Source organism: Neodiprion pinetum, chromosome 5 (assembly GCF_021155775.2).
Source record: "Neodiprion pinetum isolate iyNeoPine1 chromosome 5, iyNeoPine1.2, whole genome shotgun sequence".
In the NCBI taxonomy this organism is placed as follows: Eukaryota; Metazoa; Arthropoda; class Insecta; order Hymenoptera; family Diprionidae; genus Neodiprion; species Neodiprion pinetum.
This window is the reverse complement of record NC_060236.1, coordinates 5,764,435-5,779,662: the sequence shown is the minus strand read 5'-3', so window position 1 is coordinate 5,779,662 and position 15,228 is coordinate 5,764,435. Positions and strand designations below refer to the sequence as shown.

At 40.1% G+C, this 15,228-nt stretch overlaps 2 protein-coding genes across 8 annotated transcripts in view; one reads left to right on the top strand and one right to left on the bottom strand.

The window, feature by feature from the left end:
- LOC124219980 (uncharacterized) overlaps positions 1-15,228 on the top strand; it is a 116,429-nt gene that overhangs the window by 55,274 nt on the left and 45,927 nt on the right. The window lies entirely within an intron of this gene.
- LOC124218868 (leucine-rich repeat-containing protein 15-like) overlaps positions 1-15,228 on the bottom strand; it is a 120,477-nt gene that overhangs the window by 77,072 nt on the left and 28,177 nt on the right. For 5 of the 6 annotated variants that reach the window (XR_006883212.2, XM_046625751.2, XM_046625752.2 and 2 more), the window contains exon 2: positions 9,602-9,776. The gene's annotated coding sequence lies outside the window, so the exon portion shown is untranslated. Of the gene's footprint in view, positions 1-9,597; positions 9,777-15,228 lie in introns of all 6 variants that reach the window. The other variant, XM_046625753.2, reaches the window with a different exon arrangement.

Below are 15,228 nucleotides of genomic sequence, written 5' to 3'. Positions count from 1 at the left end.
TGGACGACAAAATGTTTACTTGACACAAATGAAAAAAAAACAAAATATAAGAAAAAAAAAAAAAAAAAAAATCAACGATGAGACTGGACAATCTGAACTCATTGTCGGTTAAATGAAGCCAAGTTAATCGATCAAGTTACATTTAAATCGGTACAGCCGATTTCGAGCAAATAATATTATACGTTACTCAAAAATAGCTTTCTTGATTTTGCTGAAAACTCACTTCGCTCAACTTTTGCTGATCAGCTCTGCGTTGGAAATAATCGATTGATTGAAACTAAAGTCACAAAATCATACCGTAGAAGAAAAAAAAAAAAAAAAATTATCACACAGTTAATATTGTCGGAGGTGATTTTTCAGACATCGAAGCTCTGAGATTTAATGAAAATTCAAATTTTCATTTCCGAGTGATTACAAGTAGTTATTTTAAAAGAAATACCGCGATTTGAACGTCACTTTCGCCCATGGGATTGAGGGGGGTGAAACTTTTCTAGGCATGTCTAGAAAGTCGTCGAAACAACAGAAGTTATACTTAAAACTATAAGTCGGTTGGCATTATTTTCTCGATTTTTAACGTCTTCGTTCTACGATCGATTTGTTGCGATTTTATACATTGTCTCGAGTTTCTGCTAGTATCTTGAAGTGGTTGTTGGAGAGGGTAAAATAAATCGAACAAATTGATGGTGAAATAGGAAATCGCGATGGGAACCAGAGAGAAATATCGTTGAATATCGGAAAGCATCGCGCGAGAAACGGATAAAAGTTGGCCGTAGGTGTAAGCGCATATATTATACATTTATATTTTACGGATAAAAATGATGGGTGATATTTTTTGTTTGTTGAATATTAGAGATGCCGAGACGATCGGTAAAGTTCTTAGCCGTGTCCTGAATCGCGAAACGTCTTCTCGGATTTTTTTTGCATCTGCAATAAAATTCCCCAAATCGACATTTGTCACAATTCTTTTCACCGGAATAAAAATGAAGGATAAAAATGGGGAAGAAACGCCGTGAGAACAGAGAAAATAACAATGCGAAGATGTTGTGGAAAATTTCAGGTATTTTACCCCCGGTCCAAAGAAGCGTTCCGATTGTTAATAAAATTCGTAAAATGTATCTAAACTCTGAAGGAATAGGAGTCGATATCCGTTAGTACTTACCCGCAGGCAATTTCTCTGGTGTTTTATTACCGGACATCGGATACCTGCAGCCCGTAACGCGAGTTATTCTATCGTCTCGTTCTTCAGAAATCCCCCGTTCAGGTTTCACCTGTAGCCATTTACCGAATGCAAGCTTACGTGGTTCACAGGTTTGCTAATAAGGAAACCTCTTTCGCCTTTTGTTTTTCCCTGTCATAGAAATTAACGGAATTACGATATAACAGCGTGTACTAGTTGTTATTCAAATTCATTCGCTGCAAACGTACAATAATAAGAATCGGACGGAGTCTGGCGAAAGTTCATGATAATCAAGTGAACGAAAAAGGATTTTGTATGTGGTATACTTTCAGATTCTGCAACAAAGATAAAAAAAAAGAAGGAATGGGAACTAAACAACATATATATGTATTATAAACAATATATATATATGTATATATATTATATTTGCGTGTATACATGTGTGTGCGATACTGCAGCTGACGTAAATGATACATCGTTTCTGGCTTATCGCATCGCCTCGCGCTACGAATAGAAAAAGCTCGCGGGTACCTGCATCATACATGTTATAGCTAGGCGTGTGTGTGTGCGCGTGGTGTTCTTGGCATAAATTGATACCGGGGTGCCGATACCGCAACCCGTAAGCTCGTAACCTTAATTCGCCGGAACTATATCCCAAGATTACGAGTTTCGGAAGCGGACGAATTACGATCTGGCAAAACGCACCAGTGGCTCCTTGTTCTCTGGTATCTACCGTCCCCTTGTTATTCCAATAGCCAGGTTATGCATATAACGATCGGATGTAAAATAACAAGGTGTATGATGCTATATTGAGGAGTTGCGGATTATCGAAGTGAAATCGTGTCAAAGTTTGCCAAGTGAAACTGAAGTCGATCGCCGATTAGTCGAATTCTCATTATGAAGATTTACGTCTTTTTAAACATGGAAGTTACGTGAGATTGAAAACTAAGTGTCAAATTTTATTCTATTTCTAGTTTGTTAGTAATTGTATGTATATTATGGTTTTCTTCGAAGCTGCCTGAAATGAATTTTGACTAATTTTCGTCATGTTTTTACGTTTTCGCGTGTTGAAAATGTAAGAAAATTGTTAACAATGTTCTTTTTTCTTCCGATACTCTTCTGCTTAGACTGTTATACGTCCTATACAATATCCGACGAAGAGAGAAAGAGAGAGGAGGAAATGAAAGTATTCTCCCGGTATCCTCGAGAAAACGAGGTCCTTCTTCCTCATCCTCGATAGCGTTGCCTTGGAAAGTCTGCAAGGGCGAGGAGCAAAGCCCTCGAAGATACATGGCGAGGAATAATATCGATCGATGAGGCGGGGTCGGAATTTCGAATTTCAGAAGTTCCGAATGCGTCAAATTCTGAATTTTTCGCTGGCGAAACTTGAAGTAAGGTAATGAAATTTTTACGAAACATCAATGTTTCAAATGGTTCGAAACCCGACGCTCAAAGTTCCGAAAGGTCGTAACTCCGACAAGTCGAAGTTCCAAAAGTGCGAGAATGAGAAAACTTATAAATGATCGAAGTTTTTCAGTTCTGTGATTTTCTGGCTTGGTGAAATTTCACCACTTCGATCTTTCTTTGATCTGAATTTTCGTATTTTTACGTTCGGAATCCTGGTAATTCTTATTTTCGATTTTTCTGATTTTTTACACCCACTCGTTGAGTAAACTACGCTGTGCGTGTATATTTTAATTATCGGAATTTTAATCTATCGAAACTTGAATTTCCGACCATTCGAAACTTTGTTGTTTCTTCAAAGAGTGATTTCTTTACTTCAAATTTCAAGTAATTCGGAATTGGGCGTTTTCGCAAATTTTCAAATTCCCAACTCCAACACCGCCCCCGATTGATCGCTAAAAAAAAAGACGCGTAGAATTATCGGAAAGGGAAAAGAGCCGCGCGATTACGTCGAGTGATTCGGGCTATCGACCCTGTCCAATGTCTCGTTCTTTTTTCGCCCAGACCTGCATCGGTGACGTCGCTCTTTGCTCTTCGGTTCATTGACACAGCTGCCAGTCTGGACCAGCGGCGTTGTCGTCGAATCGTCCTATCCGAATCTTTTTTGGTTTTTTCTTAGGTCACAGCAGTTGCCGAGGCTCCTTAGCGCCGCTGAATAAGGTGTGTATATCGCGCGGCTTGGGTTCCTATCCCGAAAAAGCACTCGACGTTAAGTGCCGGTGTGGGACAGCTGTGAGAACGACGCAGCACCGCGAAGAAGAATAAGAAGAAGCAGAAGAAGCAGAAGGAAACCGTGGAGGAACCTTGTCCACTTGACCCCGAGGCAACATCGTTCGGAAGTGATATCCTCGTTGAATATTCATCAACTCTTCCTTATACATTCTTTACATACTAACAGGTAGACACTGTAATGCCTCGAAGAACGAGCAACTTTCACCGCTTGGTATCTCTTCTCATTGTCGCAGGCCGCTCGTTTTCGACCATTCGAAGCCGTGTAAGCCTCAGGAAAAGCCGAGAGCCCACCACCCCCATTGCTTTTCAGGGTTCCATTCCCGTCCTTCTGATCCGGCTCATTCCGTTCTGAAGCCGCTGGATTCGCGTCAGCAGCCAAGGACGGCCTTTCGGGGTCCTGCGGGATTCTACGCGACGATTCACGTTACACTCGAGACGAGTTGGGCGGCTCGCTTTTTTGCCCAATTTAAGACGCCGCATGGATGGACTAGGGAAAATCAGAGATGGAAGAGGGAGAGGGAAAAGGAAAATAATGAAATTGGAATGAGACCGAAGGAATTCCATGCATGAACAAGGCTCTGCTCTTATAACCAATATGTATGGAGATACGGATCCGTAGGATGGTCCAGAAAATGATTCTAGGAACGGTTATGCCCGCTTTATTTAACCTTAACCTCTTCAAACAGATTCGCTTCAAATATTGTCCGTATTAATTTCATTGCAGGCCTCATCCCTTCATCCTTATCGCGCTTATCACTAGAGATTTCTTTTCTCCGAATTTATTCATCCGACTTCAAGATTCGGACGAAGATAGCGCGAATAAAAAACGACCATCTTGTACAAAACGTTGAATGATCGTCGTTTTTTACTTTTTAACAGTACGTTTAATTTATTTTTTTTTATTTGTTTCGAAAAAATTTCCTCGTAAATGAAGAACGGTGAATGGACAATTCAATTGCTCGTATTCTGTAGATTACTATCATGTTTGCCAGATGTAACGGATTATACAGTTATCCCGGTATTTAAGACTATAGATTATATAAAGCTAGGCATAAGTAGATTTTATGAAATTTCGAACACTTGAAACGACGCGAAATACAAAAGTTTTGCGAAAGGTCATTGAAGACCTTGAATAAACGGTGAAAGTCTTGAGAAAATATTTGTAACGATTTTCTATGACATTTCGATTGGGTCGATAAATTCAAATCGATTGAAACGAAGTCTGCAAGCGTGCGAATCGTGAAGTATATAGATGCGTGTATGAATTGAAGTGAATTTAAAATACTTCTCTCGTCGCAAATTTACCTCAAACTTCTGACACTTGAAGTTCTTCTTTCTCTTTTCTTATTTTTTAAAAGGTACAACTACCGTGTAAAACTACCAAATCGTACAACGGCTGCAAATGTTCAACTCTTGACTGAATGAATAATTAAATGAATAAAAATATTCGTTCACAGGCTGAAACTCTACAGTATCGATGAGAAAAAAAAAATCGTCAAAGAGAGAATGGATAATTAGGCGAAGGAAACCACTTCCATAAATTCGATATACGGTGGCAGCTCACCGCAGGCTGTACGTATAAGCCGCGGGTGCATGCATGGGTGCACATACACATGTATATATATATATATATATAGGAAACTGGATATCGGCTGCAAATATCACCTTTCAAAGACCCCGTCACCCCGGTGCAGACTTACAAGGTATCAACAACTCTGTAAATTTGCCAACAATTTGGTAACGTCGCGTCGAGTGAAATATTTATCTAGTCGGTAAGGCGACACGGGAAAGATACAGACCGCGTCGGGAATCGAAATATCGGTGATCCGAAATCCATTCTAATTAACCAATCGATTTCGGTTACCGAGCACGCAGGTTTTCCTTAAGCCACAGGAAACACAAGACCGGGTGTAAGATATTCTTCGGCGTTAGTTGTTCATTCGTACGTTTTATTATTTGGTTACTTTTCAGCGTGATTCTTGTCCCTTTTTTTCCAACGGGTTTTGATACTGAACCCTTCGCGTGAAGGTGGAGAGCTATGCTGCATGGCTACTTGTTGTTAGAGCCGCGCTTGTACCTCGAGACGCCAGAAGATGAGATCGGGTTTCTTGCGTTACGAGAAGGATGAAACTTGAATTAGGAAACATTATCGGACGATCGGTGAACGGTGGTCATCGCTTCGATACGTTACAAAAAATAAGCCCGTTACGATCGGGCTTCGATTTCCGCGTATTACACTTTATACCGGGAATAAGTAAGCTGCGAAGGAAGTGTAACGAAGAGCTCGATCGATTCGACCTAAGTTTTTAACGTGATACAATCTCAGTTTACTTGTATAAACCTAAATCTTATTCTTGAGAATAGGTAAAAAAAATTTATCACTTTATCAATTTTATCGCGCAATGCCAATCAGAGAGAGCGAGAGAGAGATAAAGAGAGAGAGAGGGAAAGAGAAATGCTGGCAAAGTAGAATGAAAATAAACACGCCAACCACGACGACGTCTTCAAATAACGCGTAATTATTCAGACGCCAAGGAGGAATTATAGCCTCGCATTCGACTCGGAAGTATCCTCGTATTTTATAAGTCCACGCAGTGCATCTGGCAAAGACGTCCTAATACCCGCCCATCAATTCTGCTTAGCATCCGCCGGCCAATTGGTTTGCGAATTTAGCGACGCTTAACGTTTGATTAATATCGCCCTACGTCAGAATCGAGTCGAGGCGATAAATTGGAAAATAGATTTTCAAAGAAGGGTAAAAAAAAAGGGGGGAAGGAAAGGATTGTAAAGGATAAGGAAAACGGATTCCTCGAAATCTGGAATAATATTACGATTCTGCAATCGATGAGACGCGAACTGATCAATCTCTTCTGCGTTATACCGTTTTCATTTTTTCATATTTGTTACGATTGCCTGAGAGAGAAATAACGAACCGGAAAAAGAGTTTTTTCGCGACACTTTTCATCACCGTGAAAAGGGGAGAGTCTCTTGGTCTGTTCGTGAAACTGATGGGACTTGACAGCGGAATGAAAAAGTTTTTAAAGAAGAATTAGAAAAGTAAATTAATAAAAAATAGAAAAACTTTGTACAATTTTTATTTAATTTTTTTTTATAATTGTATAAACTGGGAAAAACATAACATAACATTCGGTTTCTTTAGAAAACGTAACGAGGAGGAAAAGGTTTACGTTTGTCGGAAAAATATTGAAAATGAATTTATTTCCGGTAAAACCGGAAGTTCAAATTAAACGGGACATGGTAATTTTTCATGCCAATCGTTGAAAAGTCAAAAAAATAGTTCCTTCGATATTCGCCAAATATTTTCAGCCTCTCAGTCCGCAGAGATTCCGTTGTCACGTCTCGTGACAGAATGGCTCTTCGATCATATTTTTCGCAAAGTTGTTCAGAGGCCTGTCGATAAGTTTGCAATGATCAGGTAGGTACACGAATTTCGCGAATCTGTTTGCTTAGGCGCACGTCATCTCTATCCTACATATACGTGTCATATCCCTCTGGAATTTATATGCCCAAGAAGATCGACGACGTGGCAAACTACTTGAGCTTATAACGTGCATTCGATACACGTTCGCGCGAGTTTATATATTTACACACGAAGCGAGCAGGATAATGTGCAAACGTATCCTTGACGTCGTCCTTTGCGCCGCGTCGATAAAAATCTCACACAGGATGCGCCCTTGAGAGTTGAGATCGAATTCAGGCAATTATATGTAACAAGTTGCGAAGCAAGAAGGTTCTGAATCATAAGATCTTCGATTATGTAGAAAATTCTTGGTCTGCACCCGGCTTCCTTTTTCCTCCTTACATTACAAACGCGATGTTACGATATTCGTAGTTATAATATAACGCAAGGCGTGAAAATTTCGTTGCGACGAACGTACACCGACAGTAATTATAAACGCTCCTTGCTGCCGGTTACTAGAAAAATTTTCTCGACTCTAGACAGCGGGTTAAAACATGCGCATATTGAATCTGAACGTCATTAAAATAAAATCGTCAACACCTGAAAACCGTTGCTACTCGCAATTATTTAAACGAATCGCAAGCCTCCCGCGGGTGCAAATTATTATGCACGGTACTTTATTTCTCACACCTGTACGCGAAACGCGTAATACATAGGCGAAAATAAATGGGCACCAATATAACGTAGCTTCACCGCAATTATAACCGGTATAAATACTGTGTGAAATTTTTTTCGTTTTCTCTACTTTATTAATATTTCTCTTTTAATTCTCTCCGTTTCGCGTGAAATTATAAATATTTTCAGACTGCAAACCGCTGTCGTGATTCGATAATTGTAGGAAAAAAATAAATAAATCTAACATACGTACGTACGAATGTTAATTATGGCGAGGCGAAAACCTTTTTATTTTTACAAAATATCACGCGAGAAGTTGACCTGATTTTAAACAGTTACCGCGGTTGGTATAATAGTATAATTTTGCACAGTTTTTACAGAGTTATACAATCTCATACAGAATCAGGAAATAAGGTAACATCGTTATTTCTCCTCAAGTCGCGAATTTTATTACCCCCGAGCGCAGCTACGCGCGTAGTTGAATAATTAAGACCTCGTCGAGGTGTTGCATACAGTGTATGATAATACCCAGAGGGTTCGGTCTCGCTGTTTGCATGGGGCGCCATGGCGTGCGGCAGGCGACTATCGAGCGTTGATTGCTTAATTTTTTCATCCCTCCATTGCGGTGATAGTCGCCACTCTCGCAATTTATGTTCGAGGCGTGACACGTGAGGGGTGATCGGTAAGATTGTGTGTCCCTCATAACCGCACGCGTTCAACGTTCCAAATAAATGCGATTTGGATGAGGATCAAATTTCGCGACGAAATTATAAACCACGTATAAACCTAATCGGTAAAACTCTGCGAAGCGGAATATTTTGTAGAAATAAAAAGTAGAGAAAAATAGAAAACAAATAATCTTTGTCACACTTTTTTTCCTATGAAAATAATAATGACGAATAAAAATAAAAAAATTAGGTACCTAATCGACGTTATCGTTGCCAGTTTCTTGCACATTCTGATCGAAATTTATTTATCCTATAAAAGTATCCGCAGTGGCGTGAAATTTTTTGACCAGCCGAATCGAATATAAATCCAAACAGATATCGAATTTCGCATCGTTCATAATATTATACGTGAAAGGTGAGAAATTTGTTTCTTTATAATACTTGTATACGGTGCTAGCCCGGGGCCTGTAAAAGCCGTATATTTCCGCCGCTGCTTGCAATTCGGAGCTAATGCCTGAGGATTATTGTAGAATATCGGTGATAAGGGCCAACGGTTTGCCCGTCTCCACCGGAAGTATAACCCCTGCAACGAATTTCAGACTATTCGCCGAGGGTTGGCACGCAGCTGAAACGACGCTTTCGGAAGCTCCGAGCTTATATCCATCCCTTCGTCCCTTCGCCCTAGGCGACGCTGCGGAGCGTCTGTAGATACTTGTTTCACAAATGGAAATATATCGTCTTGATTTGTGTTATTACTTTTTGTCCGGGGTACCTACATCCACTCGATTCGAATCGCGAATGCGGAGCTACGCTCATTTTTTTTCTCGCTTCTGTTGCGAAATAGTATAAAATCCCTTTTATACCCTCGTGATTTTTATCTTTAAGTAGGGAGGGAAAGAGGGACCAGGGAAAATAATGTCCGCTAAACTGTAATAGTCAACGGATTATGAAGATCGGTATTTTTCGTTATCCGACTGACGTAATTTTAAGCTTTCCGAAACTTGTGTGCAGCTTGAGAATGTTTGAGGAAACGAATCTAACTGATTACACAACGAGTTACGTTTCAATTGTATTTGTGAAAGATTGGATATTTTTCATCCGAGTGATGAAAAATCGGTGACAATAATCAGAGGTCAAGTTTTGGGAAATAGAATTTGTTCTGGTGATTGTCACGGCAAATAGTATAAACAGTTACGTGAATGCAATAAAGTTATGAATATTATTGCGAAATGAATCGGCTGTACAAATTATTTAAATCCCGAAGGTGATCAAACATGAATTATGTGTCGGGATCTCCGAGACTGTGAACAAAAACCACTTTCTATATCGTAAAGTTTCTGGAAATTTTTAAAACACGTATTTTAGCAGGAAATTAACAACGTGGGTGATTTATACATATACGTATACCCATATCAACCTATACATGTAAAATAAAGAATAAAAATTCTCTCAGTATTTACTCACGCTCCCCGAGCTGCAGCAGACAAAAGCCTCGTATCGCCTCTTTCTCACCGGTCGAAGGTCAGAGCGTGTATATTATTATAATCCTGATCCTGTCAGAAGTGTCGACAAGCGATACACGCGGCACACCTCCTCCACCCTCTACGATCTCGTCCCGTATGCAGCATCCATCGTTATCCTGCAAGACCAGAAACGTCATTTCGTGCGAGTATGTTATATATATATATATATATATATATATATTGTAGGTTACATTCATAGGTCCGTGTAAGTTATGCGTAAGTGGGTATTCGGTTGTGGTGGTGGAGGTGGAGGCGTAGGTGGGTAGTCAGCCAGACAGGGACCGGCACCGGCCTCTGAATCACAGAACACACGATTAATCTTAATCCGATGTAAATTTCATTCCCTCCCTCCCTCTCTCCAGCCACGTTTTGCAGGAATTATTTCAAGAGATTAATTTTAATTATCCCGATCCTGACTACAATATCTCCCTAAAACTCCACCTCCGCAGCGGTGAAACGGAGGTATATAAGCGGTCGGTGGTACAAGGATCAAGGTATACCTACGCGACCCTCGACCAAACGTGTAATACCTAACCGAGAGAAATTAAAAAAAAAAAAAAATCATTTGTAAACCTATTTCCACGTTAATCCTTCATGCCGCGCAGAAACCTCGGGCATGTTATTTGTGTACTCAGAAATCAGAGATAAACTGGTTTTCAGCATCCTTTTTCACCGCAGGGTATTACGATGTAATTAATTAGAAAGAATCGATAGTAATTTATCGAGACGTAAATTTTGTTCGAAAACCTGGTGAAAAATTACGTTCGCATACAGACACTACCAATATTATTCCTACCAAGTCCTCGATTCTATTAATTTTTGTTAACGGAAATTTCGACTTATAAAACACCGACGCCCAGATCGTGTAAACAGCAGTTCCTTCGACTCGTCAAGTGAAATATCATCGATCGTTGCTGCACATGTCCAACGCGTGTCTTTGGTCAATGATAACCAAACGGCGTATTCTATGGAACGGGTTCAACCTTCTTCACATCGGAGTTACCGCGGCGAGGAGAAGATTATTTCAAGCTATACGTGCGGTAACACCTGAATAGAATCCCCAGGAACGAGTTTCTTTGCGAAGATATAAGCGTGTGGCGGGCGGGGTGGATGTGGTGAAATAATCCTCATCTCGCGTGATTGGATTTCAACGGAACTAAAAACCGCTGCCCAAACTTCCAAAATTGTTCGTCGATCATCGATCGTGCGGTCCACGGTTCGTTCGCGATAAATAAAAATGAAGGAAATCGTTTGTTTCCTCTCTCTCTCTCTCTCTCTCTCTCTTTTATCTTTGCTTTCCTCCTTTTACGACGTGCATGTAACAATCCCGATCCTTTGACTCCTTTATTCCTCTTCTTCCGCCCGGGTTGTTCGAGATCCAGGACTAATCGCGTGTCCTGCAGGAAGCGTCGTTTGATCCTTCGTTTCCTGCCACCGCGGGAATGGATCTGACTGTGTTTTGTACAAGTGTAAGTTGGGTATACAACGATTTTCACTAGGTCAGAATTCCGAATATCCAGCAGAAAAGGAAAGGTGAGATTCCCCTTGGAGTTCTCACGTGTGCTGCGAAAATCATGAGGATCCAGAGCGTGTTTCGCAATTTATTTTTCACGAGGAAAAGTTTTCTTCGAAATATCTTTGCTGCAGTTACAATTTCTTGCCGTCTTGATTTCTTTATTTTTTCATTCCTTCCTTGTTTCTTCCTTTCTCTATCTTCTTTGCTGCCAGTCTCTTGTCTGACGGTACAAAGTTTTCGGCGTAAAACCTCAACGTCACGAATTTCGAGTGTCGTGCGACGCTTGGCAGAATATCTCGACTAAAGATTATTGCGTATTCACTCTGCGTATTATTCAATTATTGCAAACTCGTCTGTCGTTGAATCGTAAATTTTGAATAGAGCACGTTAAACTTTTTCAATATCCCAAAGTGCACTCGAAGTATTAACTCGTGCGACAATTGAAACGCCTCGTCTTGCTCGGAGCTGCGAAACGACGTCGCATAGTATCAGTTTTTTTTACCGAGGTTGTCGGTAATGGATTTTAAATCAATTTTCCAAATGGTTTCGTCCCTTTATCCCGAACGGATTATCGGTATTCGTTCACCCTCAAATATCGCCGAAGCAGCAAGTTGGGCGCCAAAAGTATATATAAGCGATTCGCACGTCCGAGTCGCTTATCTAATTTGCTAATTCAATTTTTCTTCAATTTTCAAACGTCGCCCCGAGCTTTTGAGCGATCCTCGTCATAACAGAAACGATCAATTCTTCGTCTGGCTTTGACGCGTGGGAGGCATTCGCCGGATTGAGTTCTATTTTTCCAATCCCACACATCCCGACGTTTCTCTTGCATAAACCTCGAAAGAGGGATGTCCCAATGTTTTTCTTCAATTTTCCTCTTCATTTTGTTTTCTTTTCTTTCCTTTTATTTTTATTATTTCGTTGGTCTTTGCGTGCTGCTGTATTGAAAAAATGTCGTAGATTATTACAACAGCCATGTTCAATCGTGTTAATAGTAATCCAGATTACAGATCATTGTCTTGTTTAATGACCGTGCAGCGATGACGGATGAAGTTTGAACGGCTTATTACCGCGGCTATAAATTACACATTTTCATCCTTGGACTAAATTTTCCCGCTCGTTTCAGCTTATCTCTACGTCGCGATATTTCTCTCTCGCTCTCTTTCTCCTTGCATTTCGCCTCTTCTTTGTGTAGGGGAAAATTGATACAGAACCGGGTTAACTCGGCGACCCGGAGGTCCGAAGATAAATACGAGACTCCGGTTGTCGTTGACGGTTCGCGCAGGAAGCTGGCTGAGCTTTTCTGAGCTTTCGAGATCCCACGTTGCTGAAGCGCGCAGAGCTTGCGATACGTAATATTATCGCACGCTTCAACGATAGAAAATTTCTTTCCTCCTAATACGTATTTCGGTTTTTTTTATTATCGTCAACTGTTGTTTTTAGGTGTACGCATACTTAAAGGTTCGTAACGTACGTTGTGCCGAATAGAAATGAATTCGCAAACCTCTTTACCGCATGCATCAACGTTATGCGTATACAATCGAATAAATTATGCTTACAACAGAAGGCGAGACTGCAGGAGTGAGCGGCAAATGATAAAGTAAAAAAGTAAAAGTAAGAAATAAAAAAAATAAAATAAAACGCAAGTTGAAAAGTTTTAAGAATACAGGGAGTCGCGCGGCGCGATTATGTATTTAGATTTTTTTGCCGTCCTTGTTCGCGTGCCGCCTCTGGTCTTTGCGAATTTCCATATTCGCCACGAACGAACTCCGAGCTCTAACGACTGCAGAGGAAGCGAAGTGCAAAAAGTAGGCGCAACTCGAGGTCGTCGTTGAAACGGCGAAGCATCGCCTCTTCGCCCTCGGCTTTTCCATGGGACGAAAGAAACAACAACAACGACAACGACAACGAAATAAAGAAAACGGAGAAGAAGAGCGTCGAACGCCGCTACGGAAGTGGAAATAGTAAGAAAAAATACTTGTCAAATTCACCGCCCTAAAATTTAAAGAGGTCGCAGCATGCGGAGGGGTGGAATTTATTCACCGGAAGTGCCTTCAACGCCTCGACGCGGAAATCTGTACACGTTATATCGTCGAATATACTTCGCATTCTGCGAAGAGGACGCCTCGCTTCTTACCGAGCGGAAAACCCCCATAAATAATGCATTTATCCCCGTTTAGTTGCGTTAACGTAACGCCCACGTGTCGATCAATCGATAGTTATATATTACGCGGGCGTCTACCGTTCGCCAAATAATTTCCATGAATCGATCACCGGCGAAATTATAGGTATAAACACGAAACGTCAAAGGCTCGTAATATCACTGCCCGCGATGGCATGTCGCTGAAATGTTGCTGAAATGTCGCAAATTACACATTTTCACGTTTGACGACCCGTTCGCGATTATTATATATATATTTATAATATACATATAATATTCGTGACGTTGAGCATCGGACAGCTTCCATTTTCACCGATATGGTAAAAGTTGTTTATTTCTCATTCCCATTTCACGCGGTGTGCACCGTGCGCACTTTCCTCGTTTTTCATTTTTCGTCCGTCTCATCTCAGAAACTATATCACGAGTATACGTACGTATGTGAAAAAAAATTTTGCCGTCTTCGGCGCGAATCTTTCTATCGCATGATAAAAACGTCAGTTGTTCTTTTTCTCCGTTTTTTTTTCCTTCGCCCTACTACTTGTTTGTATTTTTTTCTTCGGTTCTTATTATTGTTCAAATATCGAACTTTTCGTTTTTCGATCTGGAAAAAAAGATCTTTGGACTTTCCTTGCGTCGAGAGAAAATTTTTACTAACCACTTATCACAAAGTCATTGACTATTTTCCAATTTTCACTTTTCGAAAATTAGATTTCTAGCTACATAAATCATAGATCAAGTTTCTTTTATTGTTATATTTGATTATGATCACTCTCACTATACTTTCGTGAAACTGTTGCGATAATTTGATGTTGGTGCAACGGTAAATTCTTGTCGAGGTCTTATTCAATAAATAAAAAATGATCAATTAAACAAACTGATTTTGCGTTGTAATTAAAAGAAGATGTATTATTGATGTTTTTAATCGTACAAAATAGTTAATGGTACCTGATTCTGTTTTTATTGGAAAATATTCAACTAGTTGTTGCAACGATACTCATTTTACTAAAGTCTTCGATCATTCGGAATTTTAATGTTTCAGGTTTAAAAATTTTCTCATTCTCGCACTTTCGGAACTTTGACTTGCCGAAGTTAAGCTCTTTCGGTACTTTGTCTTTTCCGAACTTTGAGCGTCGAGTTTCGGATCATTTGAAACTTTGTTTCGTCAAAGTTCGATTTCTATACTTCAAGTTTCGCCACCAAAAAATTCTGAATTCTGCGCTTTCGCACCCATTTTCAAATTCGAAATTTCACTCGATACGTATTATATCGTCGTAGCGCATCGGCCGAATTGATCGTTCCGTTCGCAGACGTCTCGATGGTCAATTTAAGCTCGCCTTGGTAAGCATAAAAATCGTCGACCCTCGCCACTCACCCTCACTCGCCCAAATTCGTTGAATCGGATTTTGTCGCGAGGGTCGCGGGCTTCGCCGCCTGCATAATCGCTCCACCATCTGTTCTTTGACCCGTGCACACAGTTTATACCTATTTCTATGCTTATACCTTCCTTCGACAATATGAGCGGAAAATCGGCGAGGTGTATTGATTATTCTACAGTCAGTTTCAACTCGTTCAAAGGTTCGTTCAATGAGGAAAAATGTTTTTACAATAATTCTCTGAAATTATCCGTTTATTCTCGTTTTCTTTCGCATAAATTTTAACCTACAATAACCTCATTATATTTCTTTCACAGAGAAAAGCCAAGTTTTCTTTTCTTTTTTTTTTCTTTTTTTTTGTTATTCCTACACTTGCAACTTTTTAAGTCATCGTCGATGATTTTAAGCCTCGTTTCTCTCGTTTCCTTTTCTTTCAGTTATTACAATTGTACAGTTATTTTAAATAGTTGCAGTTTTCAACCCCTTTTTATACATAAACCCATATTACAGTGTACGCA